This window comes from Palaemon carinicauda, chromosome 44 (genome assembly GCF_036898095.1).
Source record: "Palaemon carinicauda isolate YSFRI2023 chromosome 44, ASM3689809v2, whole genome shotgun sequence".
NCBI classification, from domain to species: domain Eukaryota; kingdom Metazoa; phylum Arthropoda; class Malacostraca; order Decapoda; family Palaemonidae; genus Palaemon; species Palaemon carinicauda.
Window position 1 is genome coordinate 50,191,740 of NC_090768.1, and position 8,180 is coordinate 50,199,919.

Below are 8,180 nucleotides of genomic sequence, written 5' to 3' on the forward strand. Positions count from 1 at the left end.
GTATATTATCTTCAGTTTAGAATCTGGCTTTGACAGATAATATGTTTAAAGGAAATATGTTCTTGCGATACACTTTTAGATCCCATCAATTATATTGCAGTTACCCTTCATAGTGAATGCAATTTCAGCCTCACTTGAATTGGTTTAATTGCTGCCTTTTACTTAATCAGAAAGCATTTCAACAGTTTCTAGGGTCTTTTTTAATGGTTCAAAGACAGTCCAGGGAATTTTTCTAGTAAAATTTGTGTAATATTAAAGGTAATGTTTGCATTTTTGTGGTTTTTTGGCTTAATTTGGTGATTATGTGGGCTTTTTTAAGACATTCATCTTCTATTTAGCATTTACTTGAGTAGGCAAATAATTCAATAATTGGAGGTGTATTCTGGTGAAGATGGAAGACATACAGTATGTATATTGTGTGTTAATTCAAGTCGTGTTAGTGTGATGTAATACTTTTGGGATTTTTCAATATTAATCTTACCCGATAATCATGTAGCTGTCAACTCCGTTGCCCGACAGAATTCTACGGACGGGATACGCCAGCGATCGCTATACAAGAGGGGGGTGTACTCACCAGCGCCACCTGTGGCCAGGTACTGCAGTACTTCTTGTTGACACCACCTCAATTTTTCCTCTGTCGTGCTTCCGGCAAGACCTACATGGATACGCTTATAATTTTGGAGTCTTTGTTCACGGTTTTGGTGAAGTATTGCTCTGAGATTTCAGCTTTCGCTATACAGGAAGCTTTTCCCTTAGCTTAGATAGCTTTTGGATTAATTTTGATTAATGGTATAACGATCTTTGCTTTAATTTGGAAACCCCCCTTGATTGTTCTCTGATTCAAGATGTCCGACCATTCACAAGCTCCTACCCAAAGACGATGTAGAGTTAGCACTTGTGTTAGGCGTCTTCCGAAGGCCTCGGTTGATCCTCACACCGTTTGTTCCGACTGTAGGGGAAAATCCTGCCAGTTGGAAGATCGATGTGAGGAATGTGCCGGTCTTTCGGAATTTGATTTTATTCAATTCCTCAAATATACGACTAAGTTAGAGAGGGAGAGAGTTAGGAGGAGTTCTGCTCGCTCTTTGCTTTATTCCTCCCCCCATGATCCTCATCCTTTTCCTCCCCCTGTAGTGGCTACCCCCGAACCTATTATTAGTGCTCAGCCTGATATGTCGGATGTTTTACGTGCCATTCAGGCTTTAGGTGATAAGGTGGAGTCGGTAGTGAGTGACCACAAGTTCCTCTTGGCAGACGTCAAGGAACTTAAAGTGAAAAGTGCAGTGGGAAGTGGTAGTGCCAGTGCTGTGCCTAGTGTCAGTGTCAGTGTTGCGCATGAGGATACTTCTGTGCGTGCCAGTCGTCCTCCCAGTCCGGGACCTCTTGCAAGCTCCCAAGCCCAGGGGAGAAGCAATGTCGAAGGGCAAAAGGGTTCGGCAGGCCTTGATCGGCGCACAGTAGTATCCTCAGTGGTTGCGGGCGTATCTTATAGAGATCGTCACTTCCACTCTCAGACGATTGAGCCCTTAATTTCCTCGTCTGCAGAAGATTTTTCCAGGAGAAAACGCTGGACTCAGGTCTCAAGGCCTCTTAAGCGTAAAGTCCAGACCGCGCGAGTCCAACAGCCCAGGTGTAGCCACTGGGCTAGCTCGGACTCGCCGCAGTCATCGGATGACTGCACGCCTCCTAAGAGAGGTAAGGCGATGCCTCAACAGACCTCAACTTCTGTTAAAGCTATGCCTCAACAGACCTCAACTTCTGTTGATCCTAAGATGGCTATGCTGCAGACTATGCAGTCGCAGCTTGCGGTGTTGATGCAGGAGTTTCAGGCAGAGAAGGTTAATACACCTCCTCCTGCGAGCGCTCCTCCTCCTCTGCGCAGTCCAACCTGCCAGACGTATGATGTTGAGGTTCCTCAAGCTACCTCCATGCGTGAGCTGCCGCATTGGGAGTTGCCAGATACCAGCGCTGTGCAGCAACCCCCTCTTTCCTTGAGGCAGGAGCCTCTTGCCACGCGGCAACCTCCTCAACACTGGGGGCAGGAGCCTTATGCTTTACAGCAACCTCCCCTACCCTTGAGGCAGGAGCCTCTTGCGTTACAACCATCCTCGAGGCAGCAACCTCTTGAGGTACGACAACCTCTACCATCCTTGAGGCAGCCACCTCAACTCTCGCGGCAGCCACCTCCACTTTCCTCGAGGCGAGAACCTCAACTCTCGAGGCAAGCACCTCAAGAACCTCAACTCGTGAGACAAGAGCCTCTCTCTGCGCAGCCACCTCAACCCTTGAGGCAAGCGCAACTCTTGAGACAGGAACCTCATGCTATGAGACAGCCACGTCAACGCATGCAGCAACCACTTTCTCCTCAGCTTGAGCCTCTTCCCATTCTACTTGAACCGCAGTCTATGCAGCATGAACCTCATGCTTTACAACAGTCGCCTCTCACCACGCTTGCTCCTCAGACCTCCGCAGAACCTCCTTCATCCCAGCCTCATGACTTTGTCATTACCAGCCCTCATCCTCTTCAGCAGAGACTTGAGGATGAATCCGCAAGTGCGCATGCACCCGCTCTTCAGGATTCAGCCATTCAGCATACCGCTTTCACTTTACCTCTCGCTTCTCAACCCTCAGGTGATGAGGTTTCTGAGGATGAAGCTGCTCACCTGGATGATCCTTCATCTGATGTGGAGGAACCCAAGTCATTGCCACCCTCCATTGACTTTCGCAAGGTCCTGGCTCTGTTCAGAGAGTTATACCCTGATCACTTTGTTTCTGCTACCCCTCGCTCTCCTCCATCCGAGTTCTCTCTAGGCATGCAACCTGTTAAGTCTGCCTACACTAAGCTCGTCTTCGCTAGATCATCAAAGAGAGCTTTGAGAATGTTAGGGGATTGGTTGCAGTCCAAGCAGCAACTGGGAAAGACGTCTTTTATGTTTCCTCCTCCTAAGCTGACTTCTAAGGCGGGCGTCTGGTATGCCACGGGAGAGGAACCAGGCTTGGGGGTCCCTGCCTCTGCCCAGGCTGACTTCTCAAGTTTGGTTGACTCTCCACGAAGGTCGGCTATGAGACGCTCTAAGGTCTGCTGGACCTTTTCTGACCTGGACCACTTCTTAAAGGGAGTCTTTCGCGCCTTTGAAATTTTTAATTTCCTCGACTGGTGCCTGGGGGCCTTGAGCAAGAAGACTGCCCCTTCTGACAAAGACTCGGCCATGCTGATCATGTCCTGTATGGACAAAGCAATTCGCGATGGTTCCGGCGAACTTGCCTCTATGTTTGTATCGGGAGTACTCAAGAAAAGGGAACAACTTTGCTCCTTCCTTTCCACTGGTATCACCTCTTGCCAAAGGTCTCAGTTACTTTTTGCTCCTCTTTCTAAGTTCCTGTTTCCTGAGGATCTTATCAAGGAATTGTCTGCGGCTCTTATACAGAAGGACACGCATGACCTCGTGGCCTCTTCAGCACGGAAGGCTAAGGTTGCACCTTCAGTTCCTAGAACTTACCGCACCCCAGTGGCTGATACTCCTGCTACCAGATTTATTCCGCCCTTTCGTGGCAGAGCCCCCAGCCGAGGAGGTACCCGCCCAGACGGTCACAGGGGCAGGTCCAAGAAAGGTACCAAGTCTTCGAAAAGCAAACATTGACTCTCCTCCTCTCCAGACAGCTGTAGGAGCCAGACTCAAGATCTTCTGGCAAGCTTGGGAAAGAAGAGGTGCAGACGCCCAGTCTGTCAAGTGGCTAAGGGAGGGTTACAGGATACCATTCTGCCGCAATCCCCCTCTGACCACTTCTCCCATCAACCTCTCTCCCAACTACAAGGAAAAGGACAAGAGGCTAGCGTTACATCAAGAGGTGTCGCTCCTGTTACAGAAGGAGGCAGTGGTGATAGTCCGGGATCATCAATCCCCGGGCTTCTACAACCGTCTCTTCCTGGTGGCCAAGAAGACAGGAGGTTGGAGACCGGTGCTGGACGTCAGTGCGCTCAATGCTTATGTCACCAAGCAGACGTTCACTATGGAGACGACGAAGTCGGTCCTAGCAGCGGTCAGGCAGGAGGACTGGATGGTCTCGTTGGATCTGAAAGACGCCTACTTTCACGTCCCCATTCATCCAGACTCCCAACCTTTTCTGAGATTCGTTTTTGGAAAGGTTGTGTACCAATTCCAAGCCCTGTGTTTTGGCCTAAGCACGGCACCTATGGTGTTTACGCGACTGATGAGGAATATTGCGAAATTCCTCCACTTGGCGGACATCAGAGCCTCCCTTTTTTTAGACGACTGGCTGTTAAGAGCCCCCACAAGTCGTCGCTGTCTGGAGAGTCTCAGATGGACTTTGGACTTGACCAAGGAACTGGGTCTTTTGGTCAACTTAGAGAAGTCCCAGCTTATTCCTTCCCAAACCATCGTTTACCTGGGAATGGAGATTCGGAGTCAAGCTTTTCGGGCTTTTCCGTCGGCCCCAAGAATCAACCAAGCCCTAGAGTGCATACTGAGCATGCTGAAGAGGAACAGATGCTCGGTGAGACAGTGGATGAGTCTAACAGGGACCCTGTCATCGTTAGCCCTGTTCACCGAGTTAGGGAGACTCCACCTCCGCCCCCTTCAATACCATCTAGCAGCTCACTGGGACAAGAATATGACGCTCGAAGCGGTCTCTATTCCTGTTACCAAAGAGATGAAGACTACTCTCATGTGGTGGAAGAGCAACATCCTTCTCAAGGAGGGTCTCTCTTTAGCTGTTCAGACCCCCAATCTTCATCTCTATTCGGACGCATCAGACTCGGGCTGGGGCGCGACCTTGGACGGACAGGAATGCTCGGGAACATGGAACAAGGAACAGGAAACGCTTCACATCAATTGCAAGGAGTTGTTGGCAGTACATCTGGCCTTAATGAACTTCAAGTCCCTCCTGCTAAACAAGGTGGTGGAGGTGAACTCCGACAACACCACAGCCTTGGCGTACATCTCCAAGCAGGGAGGGACTCATTCGAGGAAGCTGTACGAGATAGCAAGGGACCTCCTCATTTGGTCAAGAAGTCGAAACCTCACACTGGTAACGAGATTCATTCAGGGCAATATGAATGTCTCGGCAGATCGCCTCAGCAGGAAGGGTCAAGTCATCCCCACAGAATGGACCCTTCACAAGAACGTGTGCAACAGACTTTGGACCTTGTGGGGTCAGCCAACGATAGATCTGTTCGCTACCTCGATGACCAAGAGGCTCCCATTGTACTGTTCCCCAATCCCAGACCCGGCAGCAGTTCACGTGGATGCTTTTCTGCTGGATTGGTCCCATCTCGATCTATATGCATTCCCGCCGTTCAAGATCATCAACAGAGTTATTCAGAAGTTCGTCTCTCACGAAGGGACACGGCTGACGTTGGTTGCTCCCCTTTGGCCTGCAAGAGAATGGTTCACAGAGGTACTGCAATGGCTGGTCGACGTTCCCAGGACTCTCCCTCTAAGAGTGGACCTTCTACGTCAACCTCACGTAAAGAAGGTACACCCAAGCCTCCACGCTCTTCGTCTGACTGCCTTCAGACTATCGAAAGACTCTCTAGAGCTAGAGGCTTTTCGAAGGAGGCAGCCAGAGCGATTGCCAGAGCAAGGAGGATATCCACTCGCAGAGTCTACCAATCCAAGTGGGAAGTCTTCCGAAGCTGGTGCAGAGCCAATGCAGTTTCCTCTACCAGTACCTCTGTAACCCAAGTTGCTGACTTCCTGTTACATCTTAGGAATGTTAGATCTCTTTCGGCTCCTACGATCAAAGGGTACAGAAGTATGTTGGCAACAGTTTTCCGCCACAGAGGCTTGGATCTTTCCTCCAACAAAGATCTACAGGACATCCTTAAGTCTTTCGAGACCTCTAAAGAACGTCGCTTGTCCACTCCAGGCTGGAATCTAGACGTAGTCTTAAGGTTCCTTATGTCTCCTAGATTTGAACCTCTCCAGTCAGCCTCTTTCAAAGACCTTACTCTCAAAACTCTTTTTCTCGTCTGCCTTGCAACAGCCAAAAGAGTTAGTGAGGTTCACGCCTTCAGCAGGAACATAGGATTCACATCCGAAACAGCTACATGTTCCTTACAGCTCGGGTTTTTGGCAAAAAATTAACTTCCTTCACGTCCTTGGCCTAGATCGTTCGAAATTCCTAGCCTTTCCAACATGGTGGGTAACGAGCTAGAGAGAGTTCTTTGCCCTGTCAGAGCTCTAAAGTACTATCTTAAAAGGTCAAAACCTATACGAGGACAATCAGAGGCCTTATGGTGTGCCATTAAGAAACCTTCGATGCCTATGTCCAAAAACGCAGTTTCGTATTACATAAGGCTTCTGATTAGAGAAGCTCATTCTCACATGAAGGATGAAGACCTTGCTTTGCTGAAGGTAAGGACACACGAAGTGAGAGCTGTAGCTACTTCGATGGCCTTCAAACAGAACCGTTCTCTGCAGAGTATTATGGATGCAACCTATTGGAGGAGCAAGTCAGTGTTTGCATCATTTTATCTCAAAGATGTCCAGTCTCTTTACGAGAACTGCTACACCCTGGGACCATTCGTAGCAGCGAGTGCAGTAGTAGGTGAGGGCTCAGCCACTACATTCCCTTAATCCCATAACCTTTTTTAACCTTTCTCTTGAATGCTTTTATTGTTGTTTTTGGGTTGTTACGGTAGGCTAAGAAGCCTTCCGCATCCTAGTTGATTTGGCGGGTGGTCAATTCGTTCTTGAGAAGCGCCTAGGTTAGAGGTTGTGTAGAGGTCCTTTAGTATGGGTTGCAGCCCTTTATACTTCAGCACCTTAGAGTTGTTCAGCCTCCTAAGAGGAACGCTGCGCTCAGTAAGGAAGACGAACTTATTAAAGGCAGAGTAATGGTTCAAGTCGACTTCCTTACCAGGTACTTATAATTTCATTGTTATTTTGAATAACTGATAATATGAAATACGGGATACTTAGCTTCTTGATTAACATGTACACTGGTTTTCACCCACCTCCCTGGGTGTGAATCAGCTACATGATTATCGGGTAAGATTAATATTGAAAAATGTTATTTTCATTAGTAAAATAAATTTTTGAATATACTTACCCGATAATCATGATTTAATTGACCCACCCTTCCTCCCCATAGAGAACCAGTGGACCGAGGAAAAATTGAGGTGGTGTCAACAAGAAGTACTGCAGTACCTGGCCACAGGTGGCGCTGGTGAGTACACCCCCCTCTTGTATAGCGATCGCTGGCGTATCCCGTCCGTAGAATTCTGTCGGGCAACGGAGTTGACAGCTACATGATTATCGGGTAAGTATATTCAAAAATTTATTTTACTAATGAAAATAACATTTTTCGTATCAGTCATGCTGAAACTAAGAATTGGCCTACTGATGAAATGTCATGTAGAATTGTGCCATCCATAAATTTCATGAAATCCTATTAGATATATATATATACAAATAGTATTACAAATTCAATTAATTGTAATAGTAAAGATATTATTATTATTATTATTACTTGCTAAGCTACAACCCTAGTTGGAAAATCAGGATGCTATAAGCCCAGGGGCTCCAAGAGGGAAAATAGCTCAGTGAGGAAAGGAAACAAGGAAAAATAAAATATTTGAAGAAGAGCAACAATATTATAATAAATATCACTTTATAAACTATAAAAAAATCTTTAACAAAACAAGAGGAAGAGAAATAAGATATAAGATAGAACGGTGTGCCTGAGTTTACCCTCAAGCAAGAGAGCTCTAACCCAAGACAGTGGAAGACCATGGTACAGAGTCTATGGCACTAAATGTTATTCATCATTTAGTTAAGAGATAAAAGAGAAAGTGAGATAAAAATTAATACAGTATTTATGGTATCAAAAGTGATGCAGGATATAAGAAATGATTTTTGAATACTGTACAGAGTACTGTACATATAAGAAATGATTTTTGAATACTGCACAGAGCACTGTACATATAAGAAATGATTTTTGAATACTGCACAGAGTACTGTACATGTAAGAAATGCTTTTTGAATACTGCACAGAGTACTGTACATGTAAGAAATGATTTTTGAATACTGCACAGAGTACTGTACATATAAGAAATGATTTTTGAATACTGCACAGAGTACTGTACATATAGAAAAATGATTTTTGAATACTGCGCAGAGTACTGTACATATAAGAAATGATTTTTGAATACTGTA